This window comes from Oenanthe melanoleuca, chromosome 21 (genome assembly GCF_029582105.1).
Source record: "Oenanthe melanoleuca isolate GR-GAL-2019-014 chromosome 21, OMel1.0, whole genome shotgun sequence".
In the NCBI taxonomy this organism is placed as follows: domain Eukaryota; kingdom Metazoa; phylum Chordata; class Aves; order Passeriformes; family Muscicapidae; genus Oenanthe; species Oenanthe melanoleuca.
In genome coordinates, this window is record NC_079354.1 from 992477 (window position 1) to 1006702 (window position 14226).

General features: G+C 46.3%; 1 protein-coding gene across 3 annotated transcripts in view; it reads left to right on the top strand.

Moving 5' to 3' along the window:
* The window catches only part of PAX7 (paired box 7), a 107584-nt gene that overhangs the window by 45913 nt on the left and 47445 nt on the right, over positions 1–14226 (top strand). The window lies entirely within an intron of this gene.

A 14226-nucleotide genomic window follows, 5' to 3' on the forward strand; every position in this document is an offset into this window, starting at 1 on the left:
AAGAAACCTGGCCTGGTCTGGCCTAAGCAGCCCGGCCTAGTCTGGCCTAAGAAACCCGGCCTGGTCTGGCCTAAGCAGCCCGGCCTAGTCTGGCCTAATCAACCTGTCCTATTCTGGTCTAATCAACCCAGCCTAGTCTGGCCTAAGCAGCCCGGCCTAGTCTGGCCTAACCAATCCGGCCTAGTCTGGCCCAAGCAGCCCGGCCATAGTCCTCAGTCCGGCCTAGTGAGCTCCCCAGCCTAATCCTGTGCACACCAGGCTAACCCTGGCCAGCCCAGCCTAACCCTGATTTCCCTGGCCTAACCCTGATTTCCCTGGCCTAAACCATCTCAGCCCAGCCTAACCCTGCTCTCCCCGCCCAGAACGTGGTTTCTCCTGCACTGCCTCCCCCTAACAGAGACAAACCTTGGCACTGGGGTTCAAGCCATCAAATAAAGTCAGATCTTTATTGGAAGCTTCCATGGACACAGCCAGTCATGGCATTCCTACAATCCAATTAGGGTGATTAATTAGGATTTCTGACAGGCACAGCCCATGGGGTGTTCAGTTGTCCCAGGAACTCGCCCCAAGAGCTTCTCAGCCCCTTTTTCCTCTCAGATTGTGGCTGGGAAACAAAAGGTTCTTCCCCTTGGCAATGGGACTCAGCAGCGCTTCAGGGATGTGTTGGAAGGTTAATTATTGCTCTAAACTCTTGCAGCAAGTGTAGGAAAACCAAAACAAGCAATGTAATTATGGGATGGTGTCCTGCAGAGCTCCAGATGGAGGGGAAAGGTGCTCCTGAGGCATCACCTGCCCTGGGAGGCTGCTCCAAGCTGGGAGCGAGGCCAAGCCCAGCTCTGCCTCTTGGGCTCCACAGGCTCCATCCCACCCTTGCACATTCCCACGGATTCAGAGAGCCCCTCTGGATCTGCACCAGTCCTGGATTTGCTCAGTACCAGCTGCAGGGTTTGCATCCCCGCTGGGACCAGGAGCCAAATTTTGGCATCTTCCCTCGGAGGCGTTCGCTGCTCTGGCTCGGGAGGACGCCTGGAGCCATCCCACATTTCCCAGCCTCGCCCCCGGGGAGCAGCAGATCAGATTTTGCAAAGTTTGCAAGTTCCACGTGTGAATTTTCAGACAAGTTTTGGTTTTTGTTTTTTTTTTCGTTTTTGGATCTCCGGAGAGCACAACAGGGGTTGGTGGGGCAGGGTAGGATTGGGTAGGGCGGGTTTGGAGCTGGAAATTCTGATTAATGTCCCAGGTGGGAGCTGCACACAGAGCCCCTTATGTGTCCCACAGAAAGCAGCGTGCAAACAGCACCGGGATTCCCGGGATAATGGGAATTCCTGGATAATGGCCTCGGGAAAGGCAGGGAAAGGGGAGGGATTGGGGACTGGAGCTGGGAAATGGAAACCCCACGGTCCCTGCCCCGGCAGAAATCCCTGTGGGAGCAGGGAAAGGCTCTCCAGGCTCTCTCCTGCTCCTGGAAGGAGATTTTCCAAAGGAAACCAGGCTGGCTTTGCTTGTGGGATGTGCTCACCCAGCACAGAACTGACAGAGCTTTGGGGTTTTCCCCTCTGGTGTTTGGGATCGGGGCTGTTGAGGATTGTCCCCAAAAAATTGTCCAGCACTCCACAGGAGCTGTCACCTCCCTCCTGGGAAATCCTGGATTTTCCTGGAGCTCTCACCTCCCTCCAGCTTCCTCCTGGGAAATCCTGGATTTTCCTGGAGCTGTCACATCCCTCCTGGGAAATCCTGGATTTTCCTGGAGCTGTCACCTCCCTCCTGGGAAATCTTGGATTTTCCTGGAGCTGTCACATCCCTCCTGGGAAATCTTGGATTTTCCTGGAGCTCTCACCTCCCTCCTGGGAAATTCTGGATTTTCCTGGAGCTGTCACATCCCTCTAGACTTGGCTGTGGAGACTAGAAAAGGAAATCCAGCAAAATTTAGGCTGCTCTGGCTTTGACCTTGGCACAGGGAGTCCAGCAGGGTTGGTTTGGTGGCCGTGCAGGATCAGGGGTGTTTGGAGCCTGGGAAAGTGGCTCATTAAGGGAATGAAGCCACCCGGGCTTGGAATGTGTGAATTCCCCCAGTTTTGTTTTGCATATTTTGCCCTAATCGCTCTTCCTGCTGTAGGTGGGCACAAGCTGTCGAGGAGGAGATGGAAAGTGGATGTTGCTGGGGTGAATAATGGGGAAAAAATGGAATTTTGAGGGAGCAGAGTTTAGGGAACACCGTGGGAGGGATGCTGAGGAGGAAGGGAAGAACCCCAAAACGAGAGAGCACAAACCTTTTCCAAAGATATGGGAGAAAGAATAGAGGAAAGACAAGTAAAAGAAAAAAAAATTAAATTAAATAAATAATAAGAAAGAACTTTTCACTCATCCCAAGCTGGGATTTCCCAACCCCTCTCTGCTCCCAGGCCCTGGTGGGGAGGCTCCTGCCAGGGCTGTGCAGCAGCTGCTCCACCAGGCACATTCCTGCTGCCTTGCTCATTCCAGCAGCCTGGCATCAGCAGCCTCTTCCCACCACTGGGGAGGCCTTGGCAGATTTTCTGGATATCAGGGAAAAAAAAAAAAAAATAGCTCCACACACACGTAAATGTACAGGGGCACATCCAGCAGGGAATCAAAATCCAATTCTTGTTCCTATTCCTGCATCAAATTCCTGTTCCTATTCCTGTTCCCATTCCCGTTGCTGTTCCTGTTCTTGTTGCTGTTCCTGTTTCCATTCCTGGTCCTCTTCCTTTTCCTTTTCCTTTTCCTATTCCTATACCTATTCCTATTCCTATTCCTATTCCTATTCCTATTCCTATTCCTATTCCTATTCCTATTCCTATTCTTATTCCTGTTCCAATTCCCATTCCCATTCCCGTTCCTGGTCCTCTTCCTCTTCCTATTCTTGTTCATGTTCCTGTTCTTGTTTCTTTTTCTATTCCTATTCCTATTCCTATTCCTATTCCTATTCCTATTCCTATTCCTATTCCTATTCCTATTCCTGTTCCTGTTCCTGTTCCTGTTCCTGTTCCTGTTTCTGTTTCTGTTTCTGTTTCTGTTCCTGTTCCTGTTCCTATTCCTATTCCTATTCTTGTTCTAATTCCCCTTCCCGTTGCTGTTCCTGTTCTTGTTCCTCTTCCTGTTCCCATTCCCGTTCCTGTTTCTGTTTCCATTCCTGGTCCTCTTCCTTTTCCTCTTCCTATTCTTGTTCCTGTTCTTGTTTCTTTTTCTATTCCCGTTCCTATTCCTATTCCTATTCCTATTCCTATTCCTATTCCTATTCCTATTCCTATTCCTATTCCTATTCCTATTCCTATTCCTATTCCTATTCCCCTTGCCCTTCTTATTCCTATTCCTGTTCCTGTTCCCATTCTGTTTCCCATTCCTATTCCCATTCTGCAGTCCCACTTTGACACTCCCATCCCAAGCCCAAGGGGATTTATCCATCCCTGTCCCCTTTTGGTTTCCCCACATTGGAAAGTGATTTTCCCCGAGTGCTGAACTCCCCTGTAAGTAAGAGAAGGAAGTAAGAGAGAGATTTTCCCATTTACAACACAATAAATCTCCTGTGTTGAACATTCTAATTTCCACTCACCAATCTAAACACGACACAAGTCCTACAGCAATTACACACAGCCTGTAAGAATCATTACCTCACCATCATATTTTATACTTTAAACCCTAAAAAACACTTTTTGGATCCTTCCTGCCAATCCAGCAGGGTCTCCTCTGACCTTTGGACCCTTTTCTATCAAGAGGGAATTAATTTTGGCCGGCCATCCTGTTGTCTTCTAGTTATTTAATAACTCAGGTCTGGTATCTCAATTTCATTTCATTCTTGCTCGTGGTTTCCATATTCTCAAAATCTTTTGCAATTATATTTAAAAACTTTTCCTGATTCATCCTTCCCAACACTTCCCCCTGAGCTGCCGGCTCCGGTTTCTCGCAGCTCCGGGGGGTTTTGGCGGGGTCACGGCGCTTTTTGGGTTTTTGGGATGCAGATCCCGGCTCAGGTTTCCCGAGGGATGAGCTGCGAACAGGTTAATCCCAGGCTGAGCAGGGCCGGGGATGAGCCAGTGGAAATTCCAGGGATTTTGACTCAGCCGGAGGAATTCTCACCCTTCCCACCCTCCCGGAAAACAACCCGTGAACATCGCAGGGATCGGGGAATTAACAGGAATTCACTCCGCTCATTTAGTGCCAGCTTGGGTTTTGATCTGGGATATTTACCGTGATTTTTCACCCGTTTTTAGTCCCAGCTTTGATTTTAATCTTGGATATTTTCCGTGATTTTTCACCCGTTTTTAGTCCCAGCTTTGATTTTAATCTTGGATGTTTTCTGGGATTTTTGTAATTATCGCACGGATGGTGTCAAAGTTTTGATGTGGGTTAAAAAAAAACTCTTAAAAGGGATTCTGTGACAACTTTGAAGATTTCCTCCCTGGCATTCCTGGTGGAGGGACAATCCATTTCCCATAAACAATGGGGAATTTGTCTGTGGGGTGGTTTTCCCCTGGGAGCTGGAATTAATCCTTGTCCTGGACAATCCCAGGTTTTCCTTTTTTTGTGCACTGATTTTCCCAAAGCTGTTCCATTTTTAGGGCAGGTCCAACAACCCACTCTGTTTATTTCTCTCATTTCACCAGCAGGAAAAAATAGAAAGTAAAACAAAACTGTCCAAATGATCCATTTTCAACTTGGGAATTTCTCCTCTGGGAATTTTTTCCATAAATATCCCCCAGGGCAGAGATTCTCCATTTTTTCCTAGTGCTGTGATTGAGGCAGGAATTGGAATTTTACACCAAAAAATCAGCCTCTATCCCATCCCATCCCATCCCATCAGGAAATGTTTAAAGAAACTGCAGCCATGGAGGAACCAATATCCCAATTAAATATCTCTTGCTAACAAGGGCTTGTTTAACCAAAACCAGGTGGTTTCCCCAAAAAAAAAACCCCACTCACCTGTTCCTTGAAATCCTATAAACAGCTGCCACCTCTGGGAACCAGGAGAAATTCAGACTGAATTCCTCAGATAATCTTATTTGTGAGGAGCCATTTGTTCTGCTCCACTAACCTGGTTTAATAAATATTAAAGATTCGATATTAGATATTTAATATTCGATATTATATATTTGATGTTTAATATTCGATATTCAATATCTGATATTTGATATTTGATATTTAATAGTTAATAGTTAATAGTTAATAGTTAATAGTTAATAGTTAATATTCAGTATTCAGTATTCGATATTGAATATTCAATATTCAATATTTATCTCCACCACATCACCCACCAGAGGAAGAGGCTCAGCCCTGAACCAGACCAGGGGGTGCAGGAAAAAAAAAACCCCACAGACCCTAAATCTCTGTGTCCTGCTGGGATTTTATTTTTCCCTGTTCTGTCAGGAATGCTGTGTGGGTTTATGGGAGCAGGGAATATCCCTGGGGTCTCCCCAGCTCCTCTCTACAACTCCTGCATGTCCTGAATTCCAGAATTGTGGTGGGATGGACGATGCCCTGCCCTGGTCAGGGGAGCTGGAGAGGCCCTGACCCCACAGAATCCCCATTTTCCAGTTAGGAAGGGCCCTCAGACAATCCCATGGAACATTTGGGCTCTGCTGAGCCCCTGACCCCACAGAAATTCCCATTTTCCAACTGGGAATGGCTCTCAGACAATCCCACGGAATATTTGGGGTGTGCTGAGCCCCTGACCCCACAGAATTCCCATTTTCCAGCTGGGAAGGGCCCTCAGACAATCCCATGGAATGTTTGGGGTGTCCTGAACCCCTGACCCCACAGAATTCCCATTTTCCAGCTGGGAAGGACCCTCAGCCCCCTGTGGAACATTTGGGGTGTACTGAGCCCCTGACCCCACAGAATTCCCATTTTCCAGCTGGGAAGGACCCTCAGACAATCCCATGGAATGTTTGGGGTGTGCTGAACCCCTGACCCCACAGAATTCCCATTTTCCAGCTGGGAACACCCTCAGACAATCCCATGGAATGTTTGGGGTGTGCTGAACCCCTGACCCCACAGAATTCCCATTTTCCAGCTGGGAAGGACCCTCAGCCCCCTGTGGAACATTTGGGGTGTACTGAGCCCCTGACCCCACAGAATTCCCATTTTCCAGCTGGGAACACCCTCAGACAATCCCATGGAACGTTTGGGCTCTGCTGAACCCCTGACCCCACAGAATTCCCATTTTCCAGCTGGGAAGGGCCCTCAGACAATCTTATGGAATCTCTGGGGTGTGCTGAGGTCCTGACCCTTTTTCCAGCTGGGAAGGACCCTCAGACAATCCCACGGAATGTTTGGGGTGTCCTGAGCCCCTGACCCTGCAGAATTCCATTTTTCCAGCTGACCCCATGGAATATTTTGGGTGTCCTGAGGCTCTGACTCAGGACAATCCCCTTTTTCCAGCTGGGAGGGGCCCTCAGACAATCCCATGGAATGTTTGGGATGTGCTGAACCCCTGACCCCACAGAATTCCCATTTTCCAGCTGGGAAGGACCCTCAGACAATCTTATGGAATGTCTGGGGTGTGCTGAGGTCCTGACCCTTTTTCCAGCTGGGAACACCCTCAGACAATCCCATGGAATGTTTGGGGTGTGCTGAGCCCCTGACCCCACAGAATCCCCATTTTCCAGCTGGGAACACCCTCAGCCCCCCGTGGAACGTTCTGGGGCCGTGCAGGAGCCGTTCCCTCCCGGCTCCCTGAGCACAGCCCGGTGCTGCAGCCCCCCTGCCCTTCCCAGCCCTGCTCCCATTTATTCCCCATCCATCTTCCTCCCACACCGAGTCCTGATTAGGCTGAGCAGGAGCACAACAGGATTTTTTTTTTTATTTTATTTTTTTTTCTCCCTCCCACAGGAGGCTCTTCTTGACCTTCCTTTCCTCTCCTTGTCTGACAAATTGTGGGAGCTGACCCAGAGCTGGGATAATTCGCTCCAGCCCCATCCTGGCAGCAGCTGCTCCAGCAGGGATGAGCTGGGGAGGTTTCCCAGCCCCTCTCCCACCCTGGGAGGCCTGAGGGATATTCTGGATTTTCAGGATATTCAGGATATTCAGGATATTCATGATTTTCATGATTTTCAGGATTTTCAGGATATTCAGGATTTTCAGGATATTCAGGATATTCAGGATATTCAGAATTTCCGGGATTTTTAGGATATTCAGGATATCCAGGATACTCAGGATTTTCAGGACATTCAGGATTTTTAGGATATTAATAATTTTCAGGATTTTCAGGACATTCAGGATTTTCAGCATTTTCAGGATTTTTAGGATATTAATAATTTTCAGGATTTTCAGGACATTCAGGATTTTCAGCATTTTCAGGATTTTTAGGATATTAATAATTTTCAGGATTTTCAGGACATTCAGGATTTTCAGCATTTTCAGGATTTTCAGGATATTCATGATTTTCAGGATATTCATAATTTTCAGGATATTCATGATTTTCAGGATTTTCAGGATATTCATTATTTTCAGGATATTCAAGATATTCATGATTTTCAGGATATTCATGATTTTCAGGATTTTCAGGATATTCATTATTTTCAGGATATTCAAGATATTCATAATTTTCAGGATATTCATGATTTTCAGGATTTTCAGGATATTCATTATTTTCAGGATATTCAAGATATTCATGATTTTCGGGATATTCATGATTTTCAGGACATCCAGGATTTCCAGGATATTCAGGATATTCAGGATTTTCAGGACATTCAGGATTTTCAGGATATTAATATTTTTCAGGAATTTCAGGACATTCGTATTTTTCAGGATTTTCAGGACATTCATGATTTCCAGGATATTCAGGATATTCATGATTTTCAGGATGTTCATTATTTTCAGGATATTCATGATTTCCAGGATATTCAGGATATTCAGGACTTTAGGGATATTCAGGATATTCAGGATATTCAGAATTTCCAGGATATTCAGAATTTCCAGGATATTCAGGATTTTCAGGATATTCAGGATATTCAGGATTTTCAGGATATTCAGAATTTCCAGGATATTCAGAATTTCCAGGATATTCAGGATTTTCAGGCAATCCAGGATATTCAGAATTTTCAGAAATTTCAGGATATTCAGGATTTTCAGGCAATCCAGGATTTTCAGAATTTTCAGGATTTTCAGGATATTCAGAACATTCAGGATATTCAGGATTTTCAGGATATTCGGGATTTTAATGATTTCCAGGATATTCAGGATATTCAGAATTTCCAGGATTTTCAGGATATTCAGGATTTTCAGGATATTCAAAATTTTCAGGATTTTCAGGATATTCAGGATTTCAGGATATTCAGGATATCCAGGATACTCATGATTTCCAGGATATTCAGGATATTCAGAATTTTTAGGATTTTTAGCATATTCAGAATTTTCAGGATATTCAGTATACTCAGGATATACAGGATTTGGAAACTGATTTTTTTGGGGGGAAAATCCCAAAAGCAGCAGGTACAGGGTGCTGTGTCCCCATTCCCAGTGTTTGGGGAAGGAGTTTGGGGTTGATTTTGCAGGATTTGAAGGAGTTTGGGGTTGGCTCTGCAGGATTTGAAGGAGTTTGGGGTTGGTTTTGCAGGATTTGAAGGAGTTTGGGGTTGGTTTTGCAGGATTTGGAGGAGTTTGGGGTTGGTTTTGCAGGATTTGAAGGAGTTTGGGGTTGGTTTTGCAGGATTTGGAGAAGGAGTTTGGGGTTGGTTTTGCAGGATTTGAAGGAGTTTGGGGTTGGTTTTGCAGGATTTGGAGGAGTTTGGGGTTGGTTTTGCAGGATTTGAAGGAGTTTGGGGTTTTTAAGCAGGAATTTGGGAAGGGAGTTTGGGGCTGATTCTGCACTGTTTGGAGAAGGAGTTTGGGGTTGACTTTGCAGGATTTGGAGGAGTTTGGGGTTCGTTTTCCAGTGTCTTGGGAAGGGAGTTTGGGGTTGATCCCCAAGACGTGGGAAGCCCATCCTCAGAGAAACCTCTCCAGCATCTCCCAAACTTCCTCCTCTTCCTCCTCTTCCCCTCTCCCTCCCGCCCTGCCGCTCTCTCCATGCTGTAACAGGATCCCGCGGCTCGGGAATCTTCGGGGGCTGATAAACCCCGAGCAGCCGGGGAGTGTTTCAGGTTCCCTTTGAAGTGCACCTCGCATTACAGCGAGCTGCTCCAGCCTCGGGATTTCAGCCACCAATAAAATGATTTATGAGCATAAAAAGGCCCGAGCCACCTTCGAGCTGGGGGAAGGGGAGGAATTGCAAACGTCGTTAGCAGCTTTTTCTCCCCTGGGTTGGAAATGAGGGGCAGGATGGACCTGGCTGTGCGCGGGGAGATAAATCCCAGCGGGGTTTGTGCCAGGGCTCGGTGCCTCCAGCCAGGCTCTGCTTTACACTCTGGGAATCTCTCCTGCTGCAGGTGGAATTTTATTTTATTTTATTTTTTTTTTATGTGTTATCATTTCTGGTTTGTTTGGCCGTGCTGCTCCAGCTGATGCCTGGAAAGGTTGACCTGGAACAGAGACTGGACAGGGCAGAAGGAATAAAATAGGATAAAATAGGAATTTATTGAAGGGATTCACCTTGGAGGAGCGGGGCTACACCCAAATCAAATCCAGGATGGATCCTGGTCACGAGTTTTTACACTTTTAAAAGTTTTGGTTCATCTACACTTTGGGGTCAATTATCCAAACACAGCCCCAGGATTTGAAGTCTCAGCCCCCCTGGCTTGTCCTCTTCTCTTCCCCTTTCCCTTTCCCATTTCCATTTCCCTTTTTCCATTTCCCTTTCCATTTCCATTTCCCATTTCCCTTTCCCATTTCCCTTTTCCTTTCCCCTTTCCCTTTCTCATTCCCCTTTCCCCTTTTTCCACTTTCCCCTTTCCCCTTCCCCTCATTGTTGTTTATTTTTGGGTTCCAGCTGTCCCTGATTCTCCAGCTAGAAAGGAATTATTTTGCCCAACTCCCCTGTGAACAGACCTTACTCGCACCTGATATGGAATTTCAGAGTTACACTCTAAGCAGAGATTCTAGAAAATAGAAATTTATAACCCACAAAAACGCCGAGATCGAGCCTCAATCTCCGGCTGAGTGTGGAAATCACCCAAAAAATGAAAAATCGGGGGGTTCCCTCAGTTTAACCCCACGCACGGGCGGTGTGAGGACTCGAATGGGTTTTACTCCAATCCCAAAAAAAACAGTTTTCCTGGATCACAGCGTCATTAGGAGCTGGATTTCCTTGCTGATAATCCTCTCCCTTGGAGTTCATCTCGCCTTTCTTCCCAAACGCTCCAAAATCCTCATCCCCAGGGCGGCTGTACCTGGCTGTGAATGATCCCGAGCGTCCTTTTATCTCCGTGTAAAACAAAGAATCCCGCGGGGGGCGGGGGATCCACCCAGGTGCGTTTTAATTCGATTTAAAGTGTGAATGAGACCCGCGCGGGGCAGGAAACGGCTCAAATCTGTTCCGAGTTGTGTTTTAATCCCAGAAGTGAGATCCCAAATCCTCCTGTCCCACCCTGGAACATCTCACTCCGCGTCTTCCTTGCTCAAAGGATTGTTGGGAAAAAAAAACAAAAAAAAACAAAAAAAAAAAAAACAAAAACAAAAACAAAAAAAAAAACAAAAAAAAACCAAAAAAACAAAAAAAAAAAAAAAAAACAACCCAAAACTTTCCCACCCCCGGGAAATCCGGGATCGTGGATTTTTTATTTTTTTTTTTTTGCCTTCCCGGGGTTCTTCCTGGTTCGGGTTTTCTGATGGTTTTGCTGTTCAGCTCTTGGATTTTTATTGCTGCTTTTATTTTTTATTTATTTTATTTGCTGCTCTCTGCACCGGGGTCTTGATCTTTTTGGAGTGGGAGCTCTTCCAGCTCCTTTTCCTCTGCAGAAAAAGGTTTATTCCTCTCCTTTTCTGCAAAAAAAAAATAAATATTCCTCTCCTTTTCCTCTGCAAAAAAAAAAAAAAAAAAAAAAAAAAATTCTTCTCCATTTCCTCTGCAGAGAAAATATTCCTTTCTTTTTCCTCTGCAGAAAAAGGTTTATTTCTCTCCTTTTCTTCTGAAAAAAAAAAAAAAAAAAAAAAAAAAAAAAAGGGACCTAAATGTTATTTAGGTTATTTCTTTAATATCTTTATATCTCTTTGCATGACCAAAAGGTTATTTAGGTGATTTTTAAAATATCTTTTTATCTCTTTTAATGGCCAAAATGTCATGTAGATGATTTATTTAATATCTTTATATCTCTTTGCATGACCACAAAATTATTTAGGTGAGAACCCCAAAATAACCTCAGGAAATTGGAACAGAGAGAGAGGGAACCCCAAAATAACCCAAAAAAGTTTGGGGTTGGTTCTGCAGGATTTGGGGAAGGAATTTGGGTTTTTTTCTGTAGGGTTTGGGAAAGAGTTTGGGGATTTTTCAGGAGGATTTGGGGAAGGGATTTTGGGGTTGATTCTGTGGGATTTGGGGAAGGAGTTTGGGGTTTTTTCAGCAGGATTTGGGGAAGGAGTTTGGGGATTTTTCAGCAGGATTTGGGGAAGGGAATTTGGGTTTTTTCAGGAGAGTTTGGGGTTGGCTCTGCAGGATTTGGGGAAGGGAATTTGGGTTTTTTTCAGCAGGATTTGGGGAAGGGAATTTGGGTTTTTTTCAGCAGGATTTGGGCAAGGAGTTTGGGGTTGATTCTGTGGGATTTGGGAAGGAATTTGGAGATTTTTCAGCAGGATTTGGGGAAGGGAATTTGGGTTTTTTTCAGCAGGATTTGGGGAAGGGATTTTGGGGTTTTTTCAGCAGGATTTGGGGAAGGAATTTGGGGATTTTTCAGCAGGATTTGGGGAAGGGAATTTGGGTTTTTTTCAGGAGGGTTTGGGGTTGACTGTAGGATTTGGGGAAGTGAATTTGGGTTTTTTCAGGATGATTTGGGGAAGGAGTTTGGGGTTGATTCTGTGGGATTTGGGAAGGAATTTGGGGATTTTTCAGCAGGATTTGGGGAAGGAGTTTGGGGTTGATTCTGTGGGATTTGGGGAAGGAGTTTGAGGATTTTTCAGCAGGATTTGGGGAAGGGAATTTGGGGTTTTTTCAGGAGAGTTTGAGGTTGGCTCTGCAGAATTTGGGGAAGGGAATTTGGGTTTTATTCAGGAGGGTTTGGGGCTGGCTCTGTAGGATTTGGGGAAGTGAATTTGGGTTTTTTTCAGCAGGATTTGGGGAAGGTATTTTGGGTTATTTTCAGCAGGATTTGGGGAAGGAGTTTGGGGTTGATTCTGTGGGATTTGGGGAAGGAATTTGGGGTTTTTTCAGCAGGATTTGGGGACAGTTTGGGGCTGGCTCTGTAGGATTTTGGGAAGTGAATTTGGTTTTTTTCAGCAGGATTTGGGGACAGTTTGGGGCTGGCCCCAGGTGTGGGAACCTTTTTCTTGCCCAGCTCCTGATCTGGGGCTGAGCAGGACCCCGATGGAGGGGAGGGGGGTGGATCCCCCCACTCCGGATTTTTGCCGGGTTTTTTTTCCCCACTGCTGTGAAATTCAATCGCGTTTTGCAGCTCCTGAGGCCTCCCAGAGCCCGGCAGCTGCTTGAAAATTTATCCTTGTGAACCCCAAACTGAGCCGGGCTGAGCCCTCCTGGGGAAACGGAGCTGAGCCAGCCCGGGGAGCTGGGCAGGGCTTGGGCGGGGCTTTGAACCCTCTAAAATGGAGATTTCCCAAAAAAAACCCCATGGGCAGCCCCAAAAAAGAGATTGCCACGGATAAAAAACTTGGGCATCCCTTTTTACCCTGTAAAATTGAGATTTTTTTCCCCCAATAAAACTCATGGGCAGTCCCCCCAAAATGAGATTTCCCCAATAAAACCCATGGGCAGCCCCAGAAAGGAGATTTCCTCCCCCAAAAAAAATATGTGGGTGACACTTTTTACCCTGTAAAAGGAGATTTCCCTGGATAAAAACCCATGGGCAGCCCCAGAAAGGAGATTACCATCGATAAAAAAACTTGGGCATCCCTTTTTACCCTGTAAAATTGAGATTTTCCCCCAATAAAACTCATGGGCAGCCCCGAAAATGAGATTTCCCCAATAAAACACACGAGCAGCCTCCCAAAAATGAGATTTTCCCCCAATAAAACCTGTAGGCAACCCCAGAAAGGAGATTACCATCGATAAAAAATCTTGGGCGTCCCTTTTTACCCCGTAAAATGGAGATTTTCCCCCAATAAAACCCATGGGCAGCCCCCCCAAAATGAGATTTCCCCAATAAAACCCATGGGCAACCCCAGAAAGGAGTTTTCCTCCCCCCAGAAAAATATGTGGGTGACAATTTTTACCCTGTAAAGGGAAATTTCCCCAGTAAAACCCGTGGGCAGCCCCAAAAAAGAGTTTGCCACGGATAAAAATCTTGGGCATCCCTTTTTACCCTGTAAAATTGAGATTTTTTTTTCCCAATAAAACCCATGGGCAGCCCCCGAAAAATGAGATTTCCCCAATAAAACAAACGGGCAGCCCTAGAAAGGAGAACCCCCCGATAAAACACACGGGCTGTCCCCCAAAAATGAGATTTCCCCAATAAAACCCCATGGGCAGCCCCCCCAAAAATGAGATTTCCCCAGTAAAACCCCATGGGCAGCCCCCCCAAAAATGAGATTTCCCCAATAAAACCCCATGGGCAGCCCCCCCAAAAAATGAGATTTCCCCAATAAAACCCACGGGCTCTCCCGGGACACCCGAACCCCCAAATCTGGGATTGGCTCTCCCAGGACACACAAACCCCGTTTTCGCTCCCCTTCCCCAAAATTTGGGATTGACTCTCCTGGTTTTGAACCCACGGGTGTTCTCTGTCCCCAGGTGTGCCAGTCATTGCTCAGGTGCCACCATGGGATGTTCTTTATCCCCCAGGTGTATCAGTCATCACTCAGGTGTCACTCAGGTGCTCTCTGTCCGCAGGTGTCACACACATTTCCTCACTCAGGTGTTCTCTGTCCCCCAGGTGTAACAGACATTTCTCAGGTGTTCTCTGTCCCCCCAGGTGTGACAAGCATCACTCAGGTGTCACAAAGGGGCGTTTTTTGCCCTCCCAGGTGTGCCAGCCGTCACTCAGGTGTCACTCAGGTGTTCTCTATCCCCCAGGTGTATCAGTCATCACCCAGGTGTCACTCAGGTGTTCTCTGTCCCCAGGTGTGACACACATTTCCTCACCCAGTGTTTCTCTATCCCCAGGTGTGACACACATTTGGTCACCCAGGTGTTCTCTCCCCCAGGTGTGACACACATTTCCTCACCCA